Raw genomic sequence first — 23,152 nt, 5'->3', positions numbered from 1 at the left:
GCTGCTTGGCCTGCTGTGTTCATCCAGCTCTACACTTTGTTATCATTGAATCATTGATATGGGAGACTTCAATGTAAATATTGGAGGTGATATTAATGGCCAATAAACTAACTATGGGTGAGCTGGAAAGCCGGGAGCAGGACTCTGGAGGTGGTATAGCAGCGAAGAAAGGAAAGTTGGAATCTCTTTAAGTTATCTTTCTTTCTTTTATTCTGTGATTGGCACTTATGTACGAGCGACAGTGCACACGTTTCACTGCATTTTGTTTTGAATGTGCGTGACAATAAAAAATATTCAATATTCATTCAATATTCAATAGAACTGAGATGAGGGTGGTGAATCTCTGGAACTCATTGCTGCAGAAGGCTTTGGGGGCCAAGTCACTGAGTGTCTTTAAGACAGAGATAGATAGTTTCTTGATTATTAAGATGATTAAGTGTTACTGGGAGATGGCAGAAGAATGGGGTTGAGAAATATATCAGCCATGATCGAATGATGGAGGAGACTCAATGAGTTGAATGGCATAATTCTGCCCCTACATCTTATGGTCTTATCGTCTTAGGGGATAGGATTTCCAACCTACTGGAGGAAGACTTGCAGTTAAATGTCCCCTTGGAGCTGGGATATCCTGCAACAAGTTTCTGTTGACAATTAGGCACTTAATTCTCTCAGGGCAGCCAGAGATTGGGTCAAACAGGGTGCTCCCTGTTTTGACAGTGGACATCAGATCCTGTGCCGTTCTCAACAAATTTTGAACAATGCATTGAAAGTTACATAAACAGTAATATGCCTGCCCAGGCAGTATTAAATTCCAAGTTCCTATTTGTTCAAAACAAATTATAAAATTAAAAAACTATCCAGACAAATCTGTGTCAAACATTGACATAATTTCCTGATTAAAACTTTCAGAAACAGAATCTCGGATTATTACAAGATTAAAGCTGCAATTATCACCTCATTGTAACAAATTTTTACACGGTCTCTTTATCAGCATTCACCAAGCCATCTTGTTGAATGCAAATTATATTTCTGGGTCACTGAACTGAAAATGTAAAATGTTAGAAATGAACCTGGTTTATTATTTTAAGTTTATAGATTATTGAAAGATTTTGAGATTCAGCATAGAGCAGGTTAGCTATGTAATCACCATTTTACTTTATGAAGAAGAAAGATGTGATTACTGGCTTCATGTATTGACGTGCAGAAGCATTGTTGATTCTAATGGTGTCCACTGTGGCTGTTTGAAAGGACCCTGTAGTATTAATGCATGAGCACTGTTGTGAATTTCACTGCCACCGGCTGCATGGTGCATATGTTTGACAATGGCTTTCTGTCATTACAGCCCAGACAGTGCATCTATATCACAGCCCTCCCACTGCGTCTGAGCCTTATTAGACATTAATCAGAAATTATGATTCAAAAATTGACCCTAAGAGAGTGATAATAAGCAATCTATACTAACATTCACCCATCAGCATCATTAGCACTGAGCCAGGCAACAAATAAAACCTTTACAGCTAGAAAAACAGAATGTCTGATGTGGAATTCACAATTCATTTTCACTTAGTTCAGCATAGTGCCTCGTGATTGCTCACCTACTTAACTGGCAAAATTCAACCACAAACCTGGTTCAGAAACAATGATAGCAGCACTGTTCAGAGTAGGAGTACGTGTTATCAAATACATAGTGTTAACACTTCCCACTGGCATTATGTAGTTTGTGGCAAAAATAAATGCAGACCAAAATTTGGCCCTCAGTATCAACTATACTGCTGTTATTTTCTTGCTTCTCATAACTGGAACTTTTAACATACTTCTGTTTTCAACTATTTCAATTGCCAAACATCTTTTGTTTTGGCAGGCTTGTTTAATGCTGTTTGAATGCTGTGAACTCTGCATCTGCTTATACTATAGACAGCCTGAAATTATGCTCACTGCATCAAATAACGTTTCTGTTTCAGAGATAGAAATAGCTGGAAAAACTCAGCAGGTATGGCAGAATCTGTGCACAGAAAGTAGAGTTAACGTTTTGGGTCCAGTGACCCTTCTTCAGGACACATTGCCCATTGGTTTGTTAAAGTGAAAATAAAGCAATGCTATGTTCCTTTTTCTTTTCTTGCACATGATTGTGGCACTATTTCACTTGATGTTCCAATCCCAAAGATCAAGCCTGTTTGATATTTTTCACATGTACTGAGTATTGTCATTTGCACAGCTTAGTACAACAATTACATCAAAACTTCCCAACAGAATGTTTTTAAGGTAAAGAAGATGATGTCGCTGAAATACACTTACAGAGACATTGACAACAATGTAGCTAGTTTAAAAAATGTATTTCTTGTAACATTCTCATCTTATAGAGAGAGTAAAAAATGAGCAAACTCTAGAAATAAAAAGCAAAGTGCTGCAGATATTGAAAATTTGAAATTAAAACAGAAAAAGCTGGTAAAACACAGCAGGTCAGGCAACATTAGTGATAACAAAAACCAGAGTTAACATTTCAGGTGCCTTTTCCTCAGAATCTATGTTTGTATATGCTGAAAACTTGATCATAACACTGGTAAATTTAAAGTACACGCCATTATAATGTAATAATGCTGGCGTGAACAATTTAAACCATTACTTACACCACATTACCGTTTGCTGGGAGTTTTCTGCTTTCTCCACAGATAGGCATCATAAGATGAAAAACTCAAATAGCTGAGTGAAGCAATCTATGCTGATATCGCCAATTAAATACAGTAGAAAATTTAAACAAGCTCAGAGTGAACATTTTCATTTCTCGAAAGAAAAAGCATTGTTTGGCTCTTTCTGAACCAGTTTTAAAAGTTTTCAAAAGCTTTTTGAAAGTTTTAAAAACTTTGGCTTCCCCAATACTGTTCCTGCCTAGATGTGCATGGTGAGACCCTCCCTTACTGTTCATTCATGAGTCAGATATGCTAAAGTCGATAGCATTATTGAGTCCTGACATGTAGAAGTTAAAAAGAAGAGCCCGCTATCTTTGGGTTGGTGTGTTTGCCACTTTTTCGATTAACCAGAATAAAATCCAAAATGATCAACTCCTGTGGCATGAGGGCAGGAAGGAAGCTGGCTAATTTTACCTTACCACATCACACCAAACAAATTTTAAATTCCACCTTCTGTTCTTTATTCAGAACTGGAGATAAAATGGTAATTCCACACTTGACTGCCACTTCCAACAGAGCTAACAATTCGAAAATTTACAGTTATTTTATGACAAATTATCAATGGTAAAAGGCTTTCAGGCTACCAATAAGTTTGGTGCATTAATGTTACAGTTCATCTCAAGGTTCAGCAGAACCATAAAATAGACATGCATGCTAGGCAGAAATATCAGTCCGCCTCAGCTTATTTTCCATATTATCATAAGCAAAAGGTCAGCAGATGCATTAGTCAGATTGTGTAGTATCCAGAATCAAGCCAATGGCAAGAAATAAGATTCAAACGGCATCATTTTAATTTGAACAAAATGTGAAGTTTATTGATTCATCGAATCATGGATTCTAATACTAAATAGGTCAATAACGACATTTTCAACATCAATGATCAGGACAACTGCAGCTTTTTGAGCAGTTAATCACAGTAATGAGGGGATAGCCCATGTGGTTTAAGTGCTAGTGTCCTTACCTCTGAGCCAGGAGGCCTGGGATGAAGTCCCACCTGTTTCAGAGATACATCAGAACATCCCTCAACAGGTTCATTAGGAAATATCTACTGGAGACGTGCGTGGGCTTTTGTGGGGTAGTGGTAGTGTCCCTGCTTCAGTGCTAGAAGGTCCCTGTCTAAGTCTCACACACATCAGAGGTACAACATGTCTGAACAGGTCAATTAAAAAACTTTGTGCCAGTGATGAGGTCAACAAAACCTGCTGACTGTATGTCATCTTCAAAAATTCAGCCAGGTACCTGCGTTACAAGTAGGAATGCCTCTGTTCTGTCCACAAGCATAACCCCAATCTTCTGGTCAATTGTCATTTTAATACACCCTCTTGATTTCATGTTCACAGTTCCTTACCAAAACCTGCTGCATTGTTAGTGAAATCCAAAACAAGCACCTCATTTTCTGTTGAGGTACTTTGCAACCTTCTGAATTTGACACTGAGTTCAGGAACTTTGAACTACGAACTCTGTTCTCCATTTTGTTTTCCCCCACCTTCCTATCCCCACACCCACCCATCAAGGCTCAGATTTTCTTATATTATTGTAATACGTTCTCCTAGTACTCTGAATCTTCTCTGCAACAATTATCAATCAGTTTACCTTTTCTTCTTTTACACCTGTGATCTCTAAACTTCCCCAGCTCTCTCGTCTGTTCTGCTGGCTCCTTCCCACCACTTTTTCAACAGCATAAAACTCATCACTTTTCCACCTCTCCATTCCATTCAAGTAAGAGTGATATTGGACTCAGTGATAAGTCTGCTTGTCTTCCCACAGAAGCTAACAGACCTGTTGAGTTTCTCCAGCACTTTCTGTACTTATTTCAGGTTTTCAGCATCTGCAATACTTTGCTGTTGTGGTACTTGTTGATGCTAACCCTGTGAGTTGCATGAATTTCGATAAAAAAAATTGATATGTAGACTCAAGGTTTTTGTGGATCGAAAGAAGTTGGTGGGTCAACAAGAAATTACTTGCTTAGCAATACACATTCATTAAGATTTCATTTTCGTACTGGGGTCACAACAGCTGAACTTTTCCTGAGTAAATATTTGCTTACAAAAACAGAAATTGCTGGATAAGACCTAAAACATTAAATTTGATTTTTCTCCACAGATGCTGCCAAACCTGCTGAGCTTTTCCAGCAAGTTCTGTTTTTGTTCCTGATTTACAGCATCCACTTTTCTTTCCTGAAGAAGGGTAATACCTGAAACATTGACTGCTTCTTTCCTCCAGACGCTGCCTGGCCTGCTGTGTTCTTCCAGCCTTCTGTTTGTCTACCTGGATTCTAGCATCAGCAGTTTTTTTTTTGTCTCTTGTTAAATATTTGCTTAGTTTCATCAAAATCCTCCAAATTCTTTGACCTTAAAGGTGATTTTCAGAGGGTTGCAGGTGTTGGGAAATTGTCCAGCAGTATCTTCAATTTCCCATGAAATTTCTGCCAAGTCTGTTACAACATGGATCCCATGTGCAACTCCCATCTAGGCAGAAATAATGACTGTTTGGCCATTGGAAAGTCTGGAAACATATACAATGAAGAACAATGTTGCTTATTCCAACTTGTTAATTAAAGACAGCAAAACGTATGAGCTCTTTCAGACAAATGAAGTCAAACCAGCTCGAAAATAAATATTCTCCAATGGGTGAGAACCACATAGAGACCTAATGATCTGAAGAAATGAACAAACTGCCCAGAAAGAGCCAGAAAAAGGGATAAAGCAACTAAAGTAACAGGATAACAACCAACAGTCGAATAAACTTGAATGTATTTAAGGAGAGAGGGGGAAAGTTCAAAGGATATGTAAGAGCCAATTTTTTTTTACACAGAGGGTGGTAGGAGTCTGAGACACGTTGCCAGGGTTAGTGGTGATGGAGGCAGATCTGAAAAAGGGGCGTTAAAGGGACTTTTGGGTAAGCACATGAACATTCAAGGAATAGAGGGATATGGACAGTGGTGGGGGCAGTAGGCGGAAGGGATTAGCTTAATTTGGCGTCATGCGCAGCACAACATTGTGGGCCAAAGGGCCCGTTCCTTTGCTGTACAGTGCTATGTTGTACGCTCTAAATGTGTTCAATAACATTCACATTTAGAAACTGACAGAGTCTGTGAGGTCAGGTTGAAAACGAATTCTAAAACTAATATTTCCCTTTTCAAATGGCATTGTACATCACAGCAATGGTTTTTGGAACTCTATAATGCCACTTCTGTAATACCAGAACCACATAAACCCATTAACAATATTTCATGCTCGCAGCTGCAGTGTAATTGTCACAGCCTCATTTCTCAAGCATTCACTATGTCTCAGTGGACTCAACAACACAATCTCACAATCACATTTAATCACAGTTTTCTTTCTCATATCAACAGCCAGAGGGGGAGTGCAGCTCTGTTGGGGGTCCTGAAGAGCAGCAGGATTGAGAGTTCCTTATTGTTTCCCAGCTGGTGATTAACATGTCACCTTGATTCACAGATACAAACAGGAAGCTGCATTTTCCGTCAGAAGGGACGGAGGAATCTGAGAGAGACTCTCTATCAGATTAATTAAAAAGGGAACTTTTGTACAGGTTTCCTATATTCCTGGCAGCGAAAAAAAGCTCTGGCCTTGCAAATTTCATTCGCGTACATAGAGGGGGGAAGAGGAGATAATAAATAAGAAGGGATAACAAGGTGTGGAGCTGGATGAACACAGCAGGCCAAACAGCATCAGAGGAGCAGGAAAGCTGACGTTTCAGGTCTGGACCTTTCTTCAGAAAACAAATATGAATATGCTTCAAAGAACAGCATATTCAAACTTAAGAGAAAAAAATCATTGAATAATGTACAAATGTAACATCATTGCCAATGAAAGTAAGCCAGGAACCAAGAGAAAGAGGAGACTATTGACTATTATACAAATGACTTGTACCTACTAAGACTTGTAAATCAGGGAATGCGTTCGAATTACAATCCCATAGAAATATTCATTTTAAGGATCTGAAATGTGAGCTTCCACTTGTACTTAGGCAAACTATTTTACATTTTTTTCAATTTTTTTTTGCATTAACCTATTTTTCTAGCCAACCTGTTCAGAGATGTTATTACACACCACAGAGCGGGTGCAATTTGAACTCGGGCCTCTCAATCCAGGGGCAAGGAGCATTACCACCTGCATGTACCGAGTTGCGAACGGGTGGAATCAGAAAGGGAGCCGGTTGGTAACCTGGGGAGTGCCAGTATGGAACATTGAGAACTGAGTACATCAGGGAACTGCAATGTAATGGGAGTGCTGACTGAAGCTCTAACAGAATTGTTGAAGTCTGAAGGGGCTAAGGCAGGCTGCACTTCACAGGTAAAATAGACTTTTTAGTCTGTGAGGACAGAGAACATTTCCGGGGCAAGACCATCAACTCAGCGATAGTAAGGACTGCAGATGCTGGAACTCAGAGTTGATAAAATGTGGAGCTGGAGGAACGCAGCAGGCCACACAGCATCAGAGAAGCAGGAAAGCTGACGTTTCGGGTCAGGACCCTTCTTCAGAAATGGGGTAGGGGAATGGGAGTTCTGAAATAAATAGAGGAGGGATGGGACTAAGGGAAAGTAAGTGGGATGGTGATAGGTGAGTGCAGGTAGGCAGTGGTGGGGACTGGTCATTGGGGTGAAAGGGGAGATAGGTGGGAGAGTCCTGTGCTCCTTAAGCTCCACATTTTAGCAACCATCAACTCAGATCTGGCCCAGTTCATTGATATATAACAACTCACTGGGATCGGTAAATCAAACTCCACCAATCCCCAAATCATTACAAATGTGATAATTGGATTAAAATACAGAAATGCCCAAATCTACCTACCTGCCTGTGTCAGGTTAAAGAAATATGCACACCACATTTTCCCACAAACAAGAAAGCAATGTTTTATTGTAATCAATCTGTTTTTGAAAGGCAAAAAGTAGACCAGAGGAATTGCTAATCGATAACTAGATAACTTAAATAAAAACAGCAAAAGACCAAGAATTCTAATTTGCTTAACTTCAACTTTAATGTCCTTATAGAAAGAAACAGACAAAATAAGAAAAACAAATATTATGAATGGCGGGGAGACAAAGTAGAAATGCAGTTCTGTATCACCAGTGTAAAATAACAACTAGATAGGTTGATTTCATTGTTCCTGTCTCAGTTCGATGCTGACTTGATGTTATTTGCATGGTGATGATCAGTCCTTAGTTCATTGGTTGAAGCCCTAGATTTTTCTTTCCCTGTGGGTGGTAGTACAGCAACTCTGAATGTAATTTTTCCCCTGCTCCTTCGACAGAGAGTTAGAGCAAGGGAACGCACATTGGAGGTACTGAGGTTGCAAGTTTCTGAGGCTTCCTCTTTTTTTCTGGTTTCATGCCCACCAACAGAAACAGCATCCAATCCAATGGCCAAGTTGTCACTATGCTGAATTCTCTTGGGACCCCAACAACAAGGGGCTAAATGAAAGCCGATCAAAAGCCTGTCTCTGGGCAAAATTGCCCTGAAAACTCGGGCAAGGGAATACTCTCATTCTAAATAAAGTAACATTGCACATGCAACTCACAATGTGATCCTGTAACTTGTATCTAAAACAATAAATATCCTTTTACACAGCTTCCGTCACTTAAACCCCAGGGATCAGTATTTGAATAAAAACCGAAAGAACTGCGGATGCTGTAAATCAGGAACAAAAACAAAGTTGCTGGAAAAGCTCAGCAGGTCTGGCAGCATCTCTGAAGGAAAAAGCAGAGTTAACGTTTCGGGTTACATTCTGAGGAAGGGTCGCCGGACCCCAAACATTAACTCTGTTTTTTCCTTCACAGATGCTGCCAGACCTGCTGAGCTTTCCAGCAACTTTGTTTTTGTTCAGTATTTGAACCCCAGCTATTTACAATATATATATTAATGATTTAGATAAGGGATCTAAATGTAATATCTGCAAGTTTGCAGTTGACACAAAGCTGGTCTGGAGGGTGACCTGTGAGGGGAATGCAGAGATGCTTCAGTGAGATTTAGACAAGTTGAGTGAGTTGGCAAATGCTAGCAGATGATAGCAAAACAAAAGGCAATTATTGGGAAAGGGGGAAAGGGGGATGTGCACTGATACCTGAGTGTCCTCATACATCAGTTGCTAAAAGTAAGCATGCAGGTGCCCCAGGCAGTGAAGCATAGAAATGGTATGTTGGCCTTCATAGTGACAGCATTCAAGTACAGGAGCAGGGATGCCTTGCTGCAATTGTATGGGGCCTTGGTGAGACTACACTTGGATTAGTGTGTGCAGTTTTGGTTTCCTTACCTGAGGAAGATGTTCTGGCAATGGTGGGACTGTAAGAAATTTTTACCAAACTGATTCCAGGGATGGCGGAACTGAAGCATGAAGAGACACTGGATTGGTTAGGACTATATTTACTGGGGTTTAGAAGAATGAGGAGGATCTCAGAGAAACCGTAGAATACAAACAGAATTAGACAGGATAAATGCAGGAAGGATGCTCCTGATGACTGGAGACTCCAGAACTAGGAGTCACAATCTAAGGTAAACCATTTCGGACTGAGATAGGAGAAATTCCTTCACCCAAAGAGTGGGGAGACTGTGGAATTCTCTGCCACAGAAAGTAGTATAGGCCAAAATGTTAAATGTTTTCAAGAAGGAGTTAGATATTGTTCTGATGGGCTAAAGGGTATAGGGAGAATGCAGGAGCAGACTGTTTTTTTTCTTTATTCATTCACGGGATGAGGGCATTGCTGGCTAGGCAGCATTTATTGCCCAGAGGGCAGTTGAGAGCCAATCACATTGCTGTGGGTCTGGAGTCACATGTATGCCAGACCAGGTAAGGATGGCAGTTTCCTTCCCTAAAGGACATTAGTGAACCAGATAGGTTTTTCTGATAATTGACGATGGAATCATGGTGATCGTTAGATTCTTAATTCCAGATATTTTATTGAATTCTAATTCCACTATCTGCCATGGTAGGATTTGAATTCAGGTTCCCAGAACATTATCTGGGTCTCCGAATTAACAGTCCAGTGATAATACCACTAGACCATTGCCTCCCCGAAGTTGGATGAGTTGGATGATTAGCCATGACCATAATGAATTTGCATGCTGCCTCAAGGGGCAACACAGTGGTTAGCTCAGCTGCCTCACAGCACCAGGGACCCAGGTTCAGTTGCACCCTCAGATGACTGTCTGTGCGGAGTTTGCACATTCTCCCCATGTCTGCGTGTCTTCCTCTCACAGTCCAAAGATATTCAGGTTAGGTGGATTGGCCATGCTAAGTTCCCTGTTGTGTCCGGGGATATGCAAGCTGGGTGGGTTAGCCAGGGGAAATGCAGAGTTATACAGTGGGGGTGGTTGGATCTGGGTGGGATGCTCTTGGGAGGGTCAGAATGAGCCAAATGGCCTGCTTCCACACTGTAGGGACTATCTATTTCTAATGGCAGAGAACCCTTGAAGGGCCAAATTTTCTATGTTTCTCCTCCTATTTTCTATGTTTCTGTGTAAAGCAGTAACTAAAGTGCCTTTCGAATAAGAGAGCTGCTCACATGCTGGAAAGTTAACAGACACAGTGGAAGGGAAACACAGATTCTGCATGTTTCCCTTTGTGGTAGAAAATCTCTACACTTGGTCCTGGCGCTGCCAAGTAATTACTGCAGCAAGCCGTGCCTGCCATAATAATGAGGCTATTTTAAAGTGGTTTGCTGAAACAGCAATGGGAGATTCCCATCAAAGGGACTCAGCCTTAAAACAGGAACATTCCAATCTGCAAGAGGCCAAGAATTAAATGCTACTAGGGGTCACAGCTGTGTTCTTCCAGAAGGGTGTATTGGACCTACAAGACCATTCCTGGTACATAGATATCACTTTTTAATGACAAAAAAATTAATTTTAAATTAAAGGGGCAGGTATAACCATCTTTTTCAGGGATAGCACCACAGCTGCAGCCATAGTTTATGCAGCCGTTTTTCATCAAACATCCGGGTGCAGGATGTGTCACGATAAGAGTGCGAGGGAAGGTGCTGTTATTCCTTGCTGTAATGAGAGGGAGATCATTGCTCCTCTCTCAGTCACTCCTGGTCAGCATTATTCTTCATTAAATACTGACACTTGCATAGCTTTGAATCTTCTTTAGTCATTGATTGCAGCATGAGTTGAAGTTAATTCCTTGTCTTCACTGAAGAAGCACCACCCTTAGGACATCAGGACTTTTCTTGCGGCTCTTTCAGAAAAATGTAGATGAAGATGAAAAAAAATGCACCATGAATGATGGTGATCTTAATTTATGTTTTCAGGAAAGAGTAGGGGTGACATGGTGGCTCAGTGGTTAGCCTCACAGTGCCCAGGGACCTGGGTTTGATTCCACCCTCAGGTGACTGTGTGGAGTTTGCCTGTTCTACCTGTGTCTGTGTGGGTTTCCTCCGGGTGCTCCAGTTTCCTCCTACAGTCCAAAGGCTAGGTTCGCTGGGTTTGCCATGCTAAATTGCCCCATAATGTCCAGGAATATTCCAGCTAGTGGGTTAGCCATGGGAAATGCAGGGTTACAGGGATAGGATAGGGTCTGGGTGGAATGCTCTGCGGAGAGTCGGTGTGTGCTCAATGGGCCATAGAGTCATCGAGCTGTTTAGCACAGAAACAGACCCTTCGATCCAACTCATCCATGATAATCAGATATCCTAAACTAATGTAGTCTCCTTTGCCAGCATTTGACCCAAATCACTCTAAGCCCTTACTATTCATATACCCTTCCAGATGCCTTTTAAATATTGTAATTGTATCAGTCTCCACCACTTCTTCTGGCAGCTCATCCCACACACGCATCACCCTCTGCATGAAAATGTTGCCCCTTAGGTCCCTTTTAAATCTTTCCCCTCTCACCCTAAACCTATGCCATCTAGTTTTGGACTCCCCTACCCTGGGGAAAAGACCTTGGCTATTCACCCTATCCATGCCCCTCATGGTTTTATAAACTTCTATAAGGCCACCCCTCAGCCTGCGATTCTCCAGGTAAAATAGCCCCAGACTTTTCAGCCTCTCCCCATAGCTCAAACCTACCAATCCTAGCATTGCTCAAATAGTCCACTTCCACACTGTAGGATTCTATGATTCTAGAGGAAAATGAAGCTGCCACAGAGATAGATGATTTGTTAGAACTTGGTAGTTTTGTTAAAAACCAAAAGAATTGCGGATGCTGTAAATCAGGAACAAAAACAAAGTTGCTGGAAAAGCTCTAGCAGATCTGGCAGCATCTGTGAAGGTAAAAACAGAGTTAATGTTTCGGGTCTGGTGACCCTTCCTCAGAACTGGGGACCAACCTTTCAAACTACAGAGCTTGTAATACTGAGGCGTACCTTGGAATAGCATAAAGCTAAGCAATAAACAGAGACTGAAGACATTAAAACTAAGCAAGAGTTGAGACACAACTGAATTTCAAACCCAATTTACAGCAGTCACACAATATTATCAAGGTTTTATGATAGAAATGGTGTAACAAAAGGAAGTGAATATATTGCAGTATAGGAGCGTACAATCACTGTGCCACATCTAAAGTAATCATGATAAGATCAGATGAAAGAGTTAGCAACACATCAACAATCTATTGAACCAATGATGATAGCTATTCTTCCTAATACCAATGAGGCCCTTGTAGTGAAGATGCCTGATGTTGATGTTGAACTTCCAATGGACTATGTGACTACATATCCAAAACCTGAAGATTGTTCCATTGTTGATGAAGGTCCAATCCTACTTTGTGCTGGATACCGCAAGATCTCATTGTCTACAGTACTGCACCTTCATAGAGTCAGAGAGCATGGAAACAGACACTTTGGTCCAATCAGACCATGCCAAACATAATTCCATACTAAACTAGTCCTACCTGCCTGCCCCTGGTCCATATCCCTCCAAACCTTTCCTATTCATGTACTTATCAAATGTCTTGTAAAGGTTGTAACTGTGCCCACAAGCACCACTTCCCCAGGAAATTCATTCCACATGTGAACCATTCACTGTATAAAAAATAATTGCCCCTCATATCATTTTAAAATCTCTCTCCTCTCATCTTAAAAATGTGCCCCCTCGTCTTGAAATTCCCCCATCCCAGGAAAAAGACACCTACCATTAACCCTATCTATACACCTCATGATTTTACAAACTTCTATAAGGTCAACTGTCAACCTCCTACATTCCAGTGGAAAAAGTCCCAGCTTATCCAGCCTTTCTTTATAACTCAAACCTTCCATACACAGCAGTATCCTGGTAAATCTCTTCTGAACTCTATCTTGATTATATCCTTCCTATAAGTGTGGAAGTGACGCTACTTCTTGCAGAAAGGGAAATTCCTACCCTAGGACAGGGAAGAAAGCGCTCATTTCCCCATCTCCAGCATTGTCTTCAGGATATGTTTTGTTCTCTTACTCGGTGACCAGTTTTGTGCCTGTGTCAAGGATTGAATGCTTCGGTTGTTGTCATGGCAGTGGGGAATGATGGAGTTGTAAGTTAGGAGCCAAAGTGCATCATTTTGTCAAGATGGTGTTTTCATGTGACCAAGTGTGCAATACAAAAGCTGAGAATTTCAGGTAATTATCTTGATCTTCAAGGAGTTGTAATAGTTTGCATCCCAAATGTTTGCCTGTCAAATCAGTTTGATCATTATTGGTCTTTACTGTCTCTACATCTACGCATTATAAATGTCAAATATCAAGTAGCAAATAGGATGAGAAGCTTTCATCCGTCCTCACCAATAGGTTTGCCTGCCAAGGAGGGAGCACATGCATCTTACAGATCCTCCAAGAGAGCTGGGAACATTGTTGGAGATTGATACGTTAGTCAAATTGATTTGGAGGGACTGGGGGAAATGAATAGTTTGTGTAAAGAAAAAACATGGGGAAGATTTAGAGTAAAGAGTAAACTGCACCAATTCCCTGCCAACCATTACTAAGCATGTGCATAAGTAACTCCTCACCTAGTTTTGAACTCACCCACGCTAGGGAAAAGACCTTTGCTCTTCACCTTAACTATAGCCTTCATGGTTTAAAAACCTCTATAAGGTCATCCCACCTTCTCTTATAGTCAAGGTAGTTATTTTGTTGTTTCATTTAAGTTTCTTATTAATTAGCCTTCACAAAGTTGTTAATAGAATATTGTGCAATGGTGATGCCATTGAATGTTAAGGGTGATGGATAGATTCTCTCTTGCTGGAGATGATCATTGCCTGGCACCTTTGTGGCATGAACGTTATTTCTTATCAGTCCAAGCCTGAATGTTATCCTTGTTTTACTGAATATAGACATTGACTTCTTTTGGGGAGTTGTGAATGGTGCTGAACCTTGTTCAAATTTCAGTGAACGTTCCCACTTCTGACCTTATGATGGAGGAAAGGTCATTGATGAAGCAGATGAAGATGGTTGGGCATGGGACACCACCCTGGAGAACTCCTGCAAAGATGTCCTGAAGCTAGATTTTTGCCCTTCAACAACCCCAACCATCTTCCTTTTCGTTAGGTCTGCCTGTGATCAGTGGAGAGCTGTCCCCCAATTCCTATTCATTCCAGTTTCTCTAGAGCTCTTTGCTATCACACTGCTTTGACGCTGCCTTGATATCAAGGGCAGTCATCTAACCTCACCTCTGGAATTCAGCTCTTTTATCGATAACTGAATGAAGACTGTAATGAGGTAAGAACTGCCAACGCTGGAGTCAGAGATAACACAGTGTGGAGCTGGAGGAACACAGCAGGCCAGGCAGCATCAGAGGAGCAGGAAAGTTGATGTTTCGGTCAAGCCCCTTCTTCAGAAAATTGACCGTAATGAAATTCCTATTCCTACAGTTTCTTTCTAATGTTGGGCAAAATTTGTTGCCTGCATTTGTACTTCTAACTAAAATTTGGGATATCTGGTTGACATGGACGAGTTACACCGAAGTGCCTATTTTTGTGCTGCACAACTCTATCGCTCTAAAGTGTGGAAGTGTAGTTTTATATGTGTGCTTGGCTACCTTAGCAGATCTCTTTTAAGGCTGAACTTGAGTGACATGCTGTGATGATGTTTTATCACTGTATAATTATAGTCCGTAACTCACACTCCATAGATATTGGCTTGAATCACGTAAGTGCTGCCTTAATTACCCTTTTAAACAGAAAAGATGGAAATTCAAGCAGCTTCTTCCATCAAGTGCATTGGCAACATTTTGGGACTAGAGGTGCTTTTATAAACTAGGGGAGGGTCACTCCATATGAAACGCTAACTCTGATTTTTCTCCACAGATGCTGCCAGGCCCGCTGAACTTTTCCAGCCATTTCTATTTTTGTCTCTGATTTACAGCATGCACAGTTCTTTCAGTTTTTTATTGAGTGGCAGGTAGAGTTAGTTTGGATAAATGCAAGGTATTGCATTTTGGTAGAACAAACAAAGATAGGTCTTATACAATTAATGGTTGGGTGGTGTTGTAGAACATAGAGATTTAGGGGTTCAGGTACATAATTCTTTGAAATTTGCATCACAGGTAGGCAGGGTGGTTAAGAAGGCATTTAGCACACTTGCCTTCATTGCTCAGACCATTGAGGATGGAAGTTCAGATGTCATGTAGACATTGTGCAGGATGTTGGTAACGCCTCTTCTAGAGTACTGTGTGCAGTTCTAGTCGCTCTGCTATGGAAAGAATATTACTAAATTGCAGAGGGTTCAGAAAAGATTTACCAGGATATTGCCGGGATTGGAGGATTGGAGTTATAAACATTGGCTAGATGGACTAGGACTTTTTTTTACTGGATCTTTGGAGATTGAGGGGTGACCTTATAGAGGTTTATAACATCATGAGGGGCATAGATCATGTGAATAGCAAAGGTCTTATCCCTAAGGTGTGGGAGTTCAAAACTAGGGAGCATATTTTGAAGGTGAGAGGAGAAGGTTTAAAAAGGACTGAGGGTTAACTTTTTTACACAGAGAGTGGTTCGTGTGTGGAATGAACAGTTGGGGAATGTGGTGGATGTCAGTACAGTTACAACATTTAAAAGACATTTAGATAATTACACGAATAGGAAAGGTTTGAAGGGATGTGGACCAAATGCAGGCAATTGGGACTAGTTTAGTTCGGGAACGTGGTTGGCCTGGACTAGTTGGAACGAATGGTCTGTTTCCATGCTGTATGACTTTATGACTCTCGTATCATTTGGTTTAAGTAATTATGAGAAAGGACAAGAAAGAATCAAGTCTGAAAGTACTCAGCTAGAGGAGGCCTAACTTCACTAAAGTTAAAAGGGTATATATTCCAAAACGATTGGAATCATAGACTATGAGGCAAAATAGTAACTTGTAATTGGAGATTTTGAAGGAGGAGATAATTTAAGTACAGAATGAACATACCCCCTTAGAGAGAAAGGCAGGGCAGGCAAAGTTAGAGTGCCCTGAAAGATGAAATATATAGAGATTAAAATCTAAATAGAGAAAGTAGTCTCAAGATAAATGATACTTTCCACCTATAATTTGACAAAATCTCACATGTATTGGTTTTATGTCCAACTTATCAACATGGTTCATGTACTGACTCCATGAATGCTCTACCACCCCTATCATTTAATTGATGCTGGCATTTGATGTCTTAGTTTTTAGGAGTTCAGTATATTTGATTGTAGGATGTAAAGTTGTATGTTTTTAATGCTTCAGTTACCTTTATTAAAATATGTTCTCTGGATTTTAGGATGTTTGTTGCATTGGAACGTTTTTATTTCCACAGCTATCGTACAGACAGCTGGCGCAAATACTGCTCAGTGCAAGAATTACTTTGAGCGCACTACTAACTGGTAGTTTGGGAAAAGAAAGATATTTTTGTGGAGGAATGAAATGATCCCACTTGCCTTTGACCACAAGAATTCATGCATACTTTACCTTGATATACAATAAAAGGCTTGCCTTCACCAACTGCACTGCATAGAGAATTGACAACTATGTTCAAAACTAGATGGAATAATTTTAAAATAGGAGCAAGTTACTGCAGATGCTGCAAACTGTACTGAAAACAAAACATGCTGGAGATTGCAGTGGGTCAGACAGCAGCCATGGAGAGAGAGCAAGCTGACATTTCAAGTCTAGATGACTCTTCATCAGAGAATAATTTTAATATGAGAGGAGAAAGATTTAAAAGGGTCCTGAGAGGCAATGTTTCCAAGGAGAGGGTGGTTTGTGTGTGGAATGCGCTGCCAGAGGAAGTGGAAGATACAGGTACAGTTATAACATTTAAAAGGCATTTGGCCAGTTTTATGAATAGGAAAGGTTGAGAGGGATTAGGGCCAAGTGCAGGCAAATGGGATATTTAGATTGGCAAACTTGGTCGGCATAGACGAGTTGGACCAAAGGGTTTGTGTCTGTGCAGTAAGACTTTATGACTCTGTGACTCTACATAATTTCGTTCTGCCAAATAAAATGGCACAATGCCCTGTGAACCCTAAACCCCTTTTACTACTCTGGCACAAATGCCCATGGGACTGACATGTTTCTTCTCGAAAAAAATCTTGAGACTTAAGTGAAATGCATTTAAAATGAAACAATGTACAATCAATTTGTTTCACACTTGCTGACTTTCTTTCCACCATTTTCCCTTGATTTAAAATGCATTCCAATTTGCACATGATGTAAAATTGAAATGTAAGTAAATGTTAGATTGCGAATGGAGGGATGTTACCCATCCCAACTACTGATAGTTTAATCCTCAATGTGTCCTTTCTAAGAAGTAAAATGATCTGGACCTGGGAGCTGCATTCCTAGGACAATAGGCACTGATTATCTGTGTAACTCTCATTGGAAGGCACCAGAAATATCAGGAATTTGGCTGAAACCAAACTGGGTCTTAATCTATCGACAGAAATTCTACAGGCTGTTCAATCTGTGTTCCTCCAGTGGACAACTGCCCCCATCACACATTTGCATGTGTTTCATGGGCCTGAATCCAAATCTTTACATTTTAACTTGAAACATGTGCCTGACAGTTCTCAACACCAACGTAACAGTGGTGGCCACTCTGGCTCTGAGGTCAGTAGTGACATGCTTGAATTTCACCTGGTAGCTCTATTTCAGTCTGCGTAGAAGCATTGAACAGTTTTCAGCACTCCCTGTTTTTATTTCAAAATTCCCACAATTTGCATTATTTTATTTGTATTTTCTGTTCTGTATCTCCCTTCTCAAAGCCTTATGACCAGGAGCAACTTTAAGTCAGTGAGCACAAGCATGATGGACTTGGTATGATTCATGAGGCGAGCAGCAGAGATTTGGACATTCTCACATTTAGACAGGATGAGACGTTGCTCAGGACTGATTTGGAAAAACTTGGTTATGTTTTTTTTCAGAATTGCAAAGATGAGGCTTTCAGCAAATGATGATGGGCAGAAGGTTGGGTGATCAAGAAAGAATGTTTGATGGCTGGTAGCAACACCTGATTTTAATGTGGATCTCAAAGAGCCATGACTTCACTTCTCAGTTCAACATTCGGGAAAGTATGATTGAAAGAGGTTATCCTTCTGCTCGGGGATATCTCAGGGAAGCTGCTGGGTCAAGTATGCTGGGTTCCTTTCATGAAGTGATCAGGACACAGGCATTAGGCCCTCTTCGCATATTATTGATCTATTCAGACATGTGATAACACAGCTCAGGAGCAGATGGAACTTGAATTTGAACTTGAGCCTCTTAGCTCACAGGTAGGAACACTACCACTGTGCCACAAGAGCCCCATTATACTTTTCATTTTTTTCATTTGTTGAATTTCCTGAACCATGAGAAAATACCATAATGTTGGATTAACTGGAGACATTGCTCAGGAGGAAATTTCATATGTTGATATATCACTTGCCTTAATTGTTGAAAAAAACTGGTTTAATTTGAAATAATGCCAGAATATCACTGAAAAGTAGAATATATCCATCAAACTTTTTTTTCAATATTCATCTGAATTACAGGCCAAATTATTTATGTTACAGAGGAAAATGCGCTGGCAGTACAATAGATGTTTAAGTGCTTATGCCATAACACTTAAATTGCATCAGAAAATGCTTTCAGCTATTTATTTCTGAAACATATTAAACAATTGTATGGAAGTTGCAGTTTACAGACATTTTCTTCAGGTAATATCTTCAGACTCCAGTTTTACTGACGTGGATATATTATAATGAGATTGTTGTATAATTAGTTTTTCAGTATTGTTTACGGTATCAACAGCTTCATGCTTATATAGGAAATGTGCTTATGAGGGATTCAGTGATGCTTGTAATAGCTTACAAATGAGCTTCACAGCCTCGGTCTATTTCCAATGAAAATAAATCTACTGAATTAAAGTGCCTAAAGCATTGTTTAGCACTCACTGTATAATCTCTGCTCTGATTTAGAAATGTCCTTGTAATGTGCACCATTCCATGGTTGATCTCACTAAAGATGTTGCCAAATATCTGTCAAACAGAACTCAACCAAGCATTTTGAATCTAGATTGAAACATTCTTATGAATACGTTATACAGAGGATATTTATTATTGTATCATTGGGTAAATATTCTCCAAGTGATTTATGCTGCTGTCGCATCATTGCGTCCATCAGTGATTTCGTGAATTGCATGTTGGTTTCATTGTAATCCAGTTGGGTTAGTCATTTAATGCAAAACCTGTGTATATGGGATGGATATAACTGAACAGCAGGTAAACTTATAAAAATTCTCCATGCAACAATATTATAATCATCTCAACCACAGAAATTGCAATACACATTTAACAAGATTTTGCTAACTTCTAGCATTGACATGTTATTTCCCTAGTGCCTTTGAATTTGAGTATTTCGTGCACCAAAAAAACTATTCAGAGAGGTCTGTACCTTAAAATACCCAATGTTCCACAGTCTATCCTTGATACATTACATGTTGATGGAAGGATTGACCAATGGCAGGATGGATAGGACATTGTTATTTTGCTTGAAAACTAATACAGATAAATGTTGCTTAGAATTAGTGATAAAGGCAAACATTGCCAATTAAAGATACTTGCAAACTTAGGTTTGGATACATCACTCGAGAAAGGACTGAACCAAGGTCAGAAAATACCACAAGGATCACCACACTGAAAGCACCAAGATTTAGAGGGAATAAGCTTTTTGGCATTTAATAAGCATTGCTTTTTGGTATTTTTAACAGATATTAGATGAAAGAAACATTTGTCACATCTTTTAATTCTGGGTTACAGCTAACTTGTCTCAGCATTGGATCTAAATGCTGCTAAATATATATTCAGCTGAGGCTTCTACAACAATCCTATCCACATGGCTAAAACTGAATAAAACCATTTAATTTGAGCTTTTAATGAAGATAATGATTTCAAATGTAGCAGAGACTTATATAGTTTCTCTTTGAACATAAATAACAGTAATTTGAAAGCAGCTGTAGCACAATTTGTGGTACTGAAGCCTAACCATAGATTGACTGTTTGAATGGGTAGGCGAGATGAATACCAGCAGCAGATGGAAAACTGCAGGGTGTTTGTTCCATTGTATGCTACTGGTGTATTCATCAAACCTAGCACAATAAATACAGCTCTGCAACTTTTATCCTGTTGGAAAACACATCTTATCTATTCAATGGGTGTAAAAGTGGAATAGTGTATGGTGGAGCATTCATCCATTGGCACTGTTCGTAAATTTCTTTGCCTATTGAAAACAACAGTCTCGGAAAGTCTTATGGTGGCTCAATGGTTAGTACTGCTGCCTCACAGCACCAGGGACCCGGGTTCAATTCCAACCTCGAGTGACTGTCTGTGTGGAGTTTGCACATTCTCCCCATATCTGCCTGGGTTTCCTTCGGGTGCTCTGGTTTCCTCCCACAGTCCAAAGATGTGCAGTTTAGGTGAATTGGCCATGCTAAATTGTCCATAGGGATGTGTAGGTTAGGTGGGGATGAGTCTGGGTGGGATGCTCTGAGGTTCGGTGTGGACTTGTTGGGCCGAAGGGCCCATTTCCACACTGTAGGGATTCTGTGATTCAAAACAATGCAAGCACTTGCAAACTACTCCCTCATTGGTCTTCTGATTACAATTAGAACAGTACCGTACAGGAATAGGCCCTTCAGCCCACAATGATGTATATAGTATTCTTCAGCAGAGCTGGCGCTATCTCTACAAGAAGGTATGGGGAGGCATGGAAGGCAAACCATCAGGAAGTAGAACATTTGAGACAGTAAGAAACCAAGGGCAAATACATAGGGTCTCTCAAAGTGTGGAGAAAATACTGGGCTGCTTACTGGGACAGGACCTCTTATGCAGCCAAGCATTTACTAGAATTTAGAGTAAACATTCTAATGCTCCACCAATTGTAATTACGTGCTTCTAGATATCTTGACTTGAGAAAGAAGCATTGAAGAGCATAAAAACATTTAGAATGTAAAAAGCCACTAGACCCATGTCTAGTCCGTCCATCCATTGTTACTGAAATAACTCCACGAAGGGTGGGATCCCATTACAAAGTTACACTTTATTTACACATGCATAGTACACAACACTGATACAGCTCCCTCAGAGCCAGCTCCTAGAGTGAACAGAACCTCTGACACTCCTGTTCATATCTGTCAGCCAGGGCTCCCTGATTGGACCAGGATAACAGCCCCAATCAGGGAACTCATATTCTATGAGGTCCCCCTGACTGACCTCATTCCAATCACTAAAATTACTCCTTTTTCAACTGCCCACTCCTCACCACTACTGATCCTAAATTCTTCTCACTTTTGCAGATACCAATTAATGTCCTTATAACCCTAACCAGTTTCTCAATAGATATTGATCAGTGTCCCTTTTAGATTGATTATGAATTAACTATCTCCCTTGACATCAGACCCTTGTATTAATTGCCTGAGCTGAAGAATGTAGATTTGCAGTTTGAGTTGAATACCTAGAGGAGATTACCCTGTTCCATTTCCATTCATACCCATCCATTTGAGACGAGTGAGTATCCCTCGCTGTCTTCTGTTACAATTCGCACATCATTACCTCTGGAATCCTCCAATGTTATATAACTGGCCTTCTCCTATTTCTCAGCTGTGGATATTAACCTACAATTTTCTGGGTTAGCTGATTAAGTTAAGTGCATGAGGAGAAAACACATGAAACCTAGTGCTGACTAGTGATGACCTAATGATTAGAAATGTCACCGGTTTTAAAGTATTCTTGTGTTTTGTTGAAGGAACGCGTGTTTATTTACATCAAACCTTGTGACTGAGTAATAAAAGTCTGACTGTCACAGTAGCTCTGGAAAAGCGGAAGTTTTGTTGTTTTTTCAGACACAATGAATCAGATGTGATAATGTGAACTATCAGCTGAATTTGTGGTTCCCGTAGAATTTTGTTGTGTAAATAATTTACAGTGGATTGAAAGTCATAAAGCAATGAATAGCCAGAGTAAGCTAAAGCTGAGGTCAGAGTTTATTAGAAGCAAGGGATAAGCATCTTTTCAAGGAGACACAAGTAGGTCCTAATAAATTATTTGATTAAACTGGCTGTGATAGGTGACACAGCGGTGATATTTTCCAGTGGTCAGACTGATGTTTTACTGGAGACTGGGAAGTGTAAATGCACAGCTTCTTTGTATGGAAAGAACAAAAGAACATTAGCACCATTTGCTAGCTGAGAAGGTCATCTAATTAATGGCTGGAAATTGAAATAGAACAGGCTAATCACCTTAGATAACAAGATGTGGAGCTGGATGAACATAGCAGGCCAAGCAGCATCAGAGGAGAAGGAAGGCTGATGTTTCGGGCCTAGACCCTTCTTCAGAAATGGGGGAGGGGAAGGGGGTTCTGAAATAAATAGGGAGAGAGGGGGAGGCGGATAGAAGATGGATGGAGGAGAAGACAGGTGGAGAGGAGACAGACAGGTCAAAGAGGCGGGGATGGAGCCAGTTAAGGTGAGTGTAGGTGGGGAGGGAGGAAGGAGATAGGTCAGTCCAGGGAGGACAGACAGGTCAAGGGGGCGGGATGAGGTTAGTAGGTAGGAGATGGGGATGCGGCTTGAGGTGGGAGGAGGGGATAGGTGGGAGGAAGGACAGGTTAGGGAGGCAGGGATGAGCTAGGCCGGTTTTGGGATGCGGTAGGGGGAGGGGAGATTTTGAAGATTGTGAAGTCCACATTGATACCATTGGGCTGCAGGGTTCCCAAGCGGAATATGAGTTGCTGTTCCTGCAACCTTTGGGTGACATCGTTGTGGCACTGCAGGAGGCCCAGGATGGACATGTCGTCTGAGGAATGAGAGGGGGAGTTGAAATGGTTCGCGACTGGGAGGTGCAATTGTTCAGTGCGAACCAAGCGGAGGCGTTCTGCAAAGCGAACCCCAAGCCTCCGCTTGGTTTCCCCGATGTAGAGGAGGCCACAACAGGAACAGCGGGTGCAGTATACCACATTAGCAGATGTGCACATCTGTTTGATGTGGAAAGTCTTCTTGGGGCCTGGGATGGGGTTGAGGGGGGAGGTGTAGGGGCAGGTGTAGCAC

Source organism: Rhincodon typus, chromosome 5, assembly GCF_021869965.1.
Source record: "Rhincodon typus isolate 14 chromosome 5, sRhiTyp1.1, whole genome shotgun sequence".
Lineage (NCBI taxonomy): Eukaryota > Metazoa > Chordata > Chondrichthyes > Orectolobiformes > Rhincodontidae > Rhincodon > Rhincodon typus.
This window is presented reverse-complemented; position numbering follows the sequence as displayed.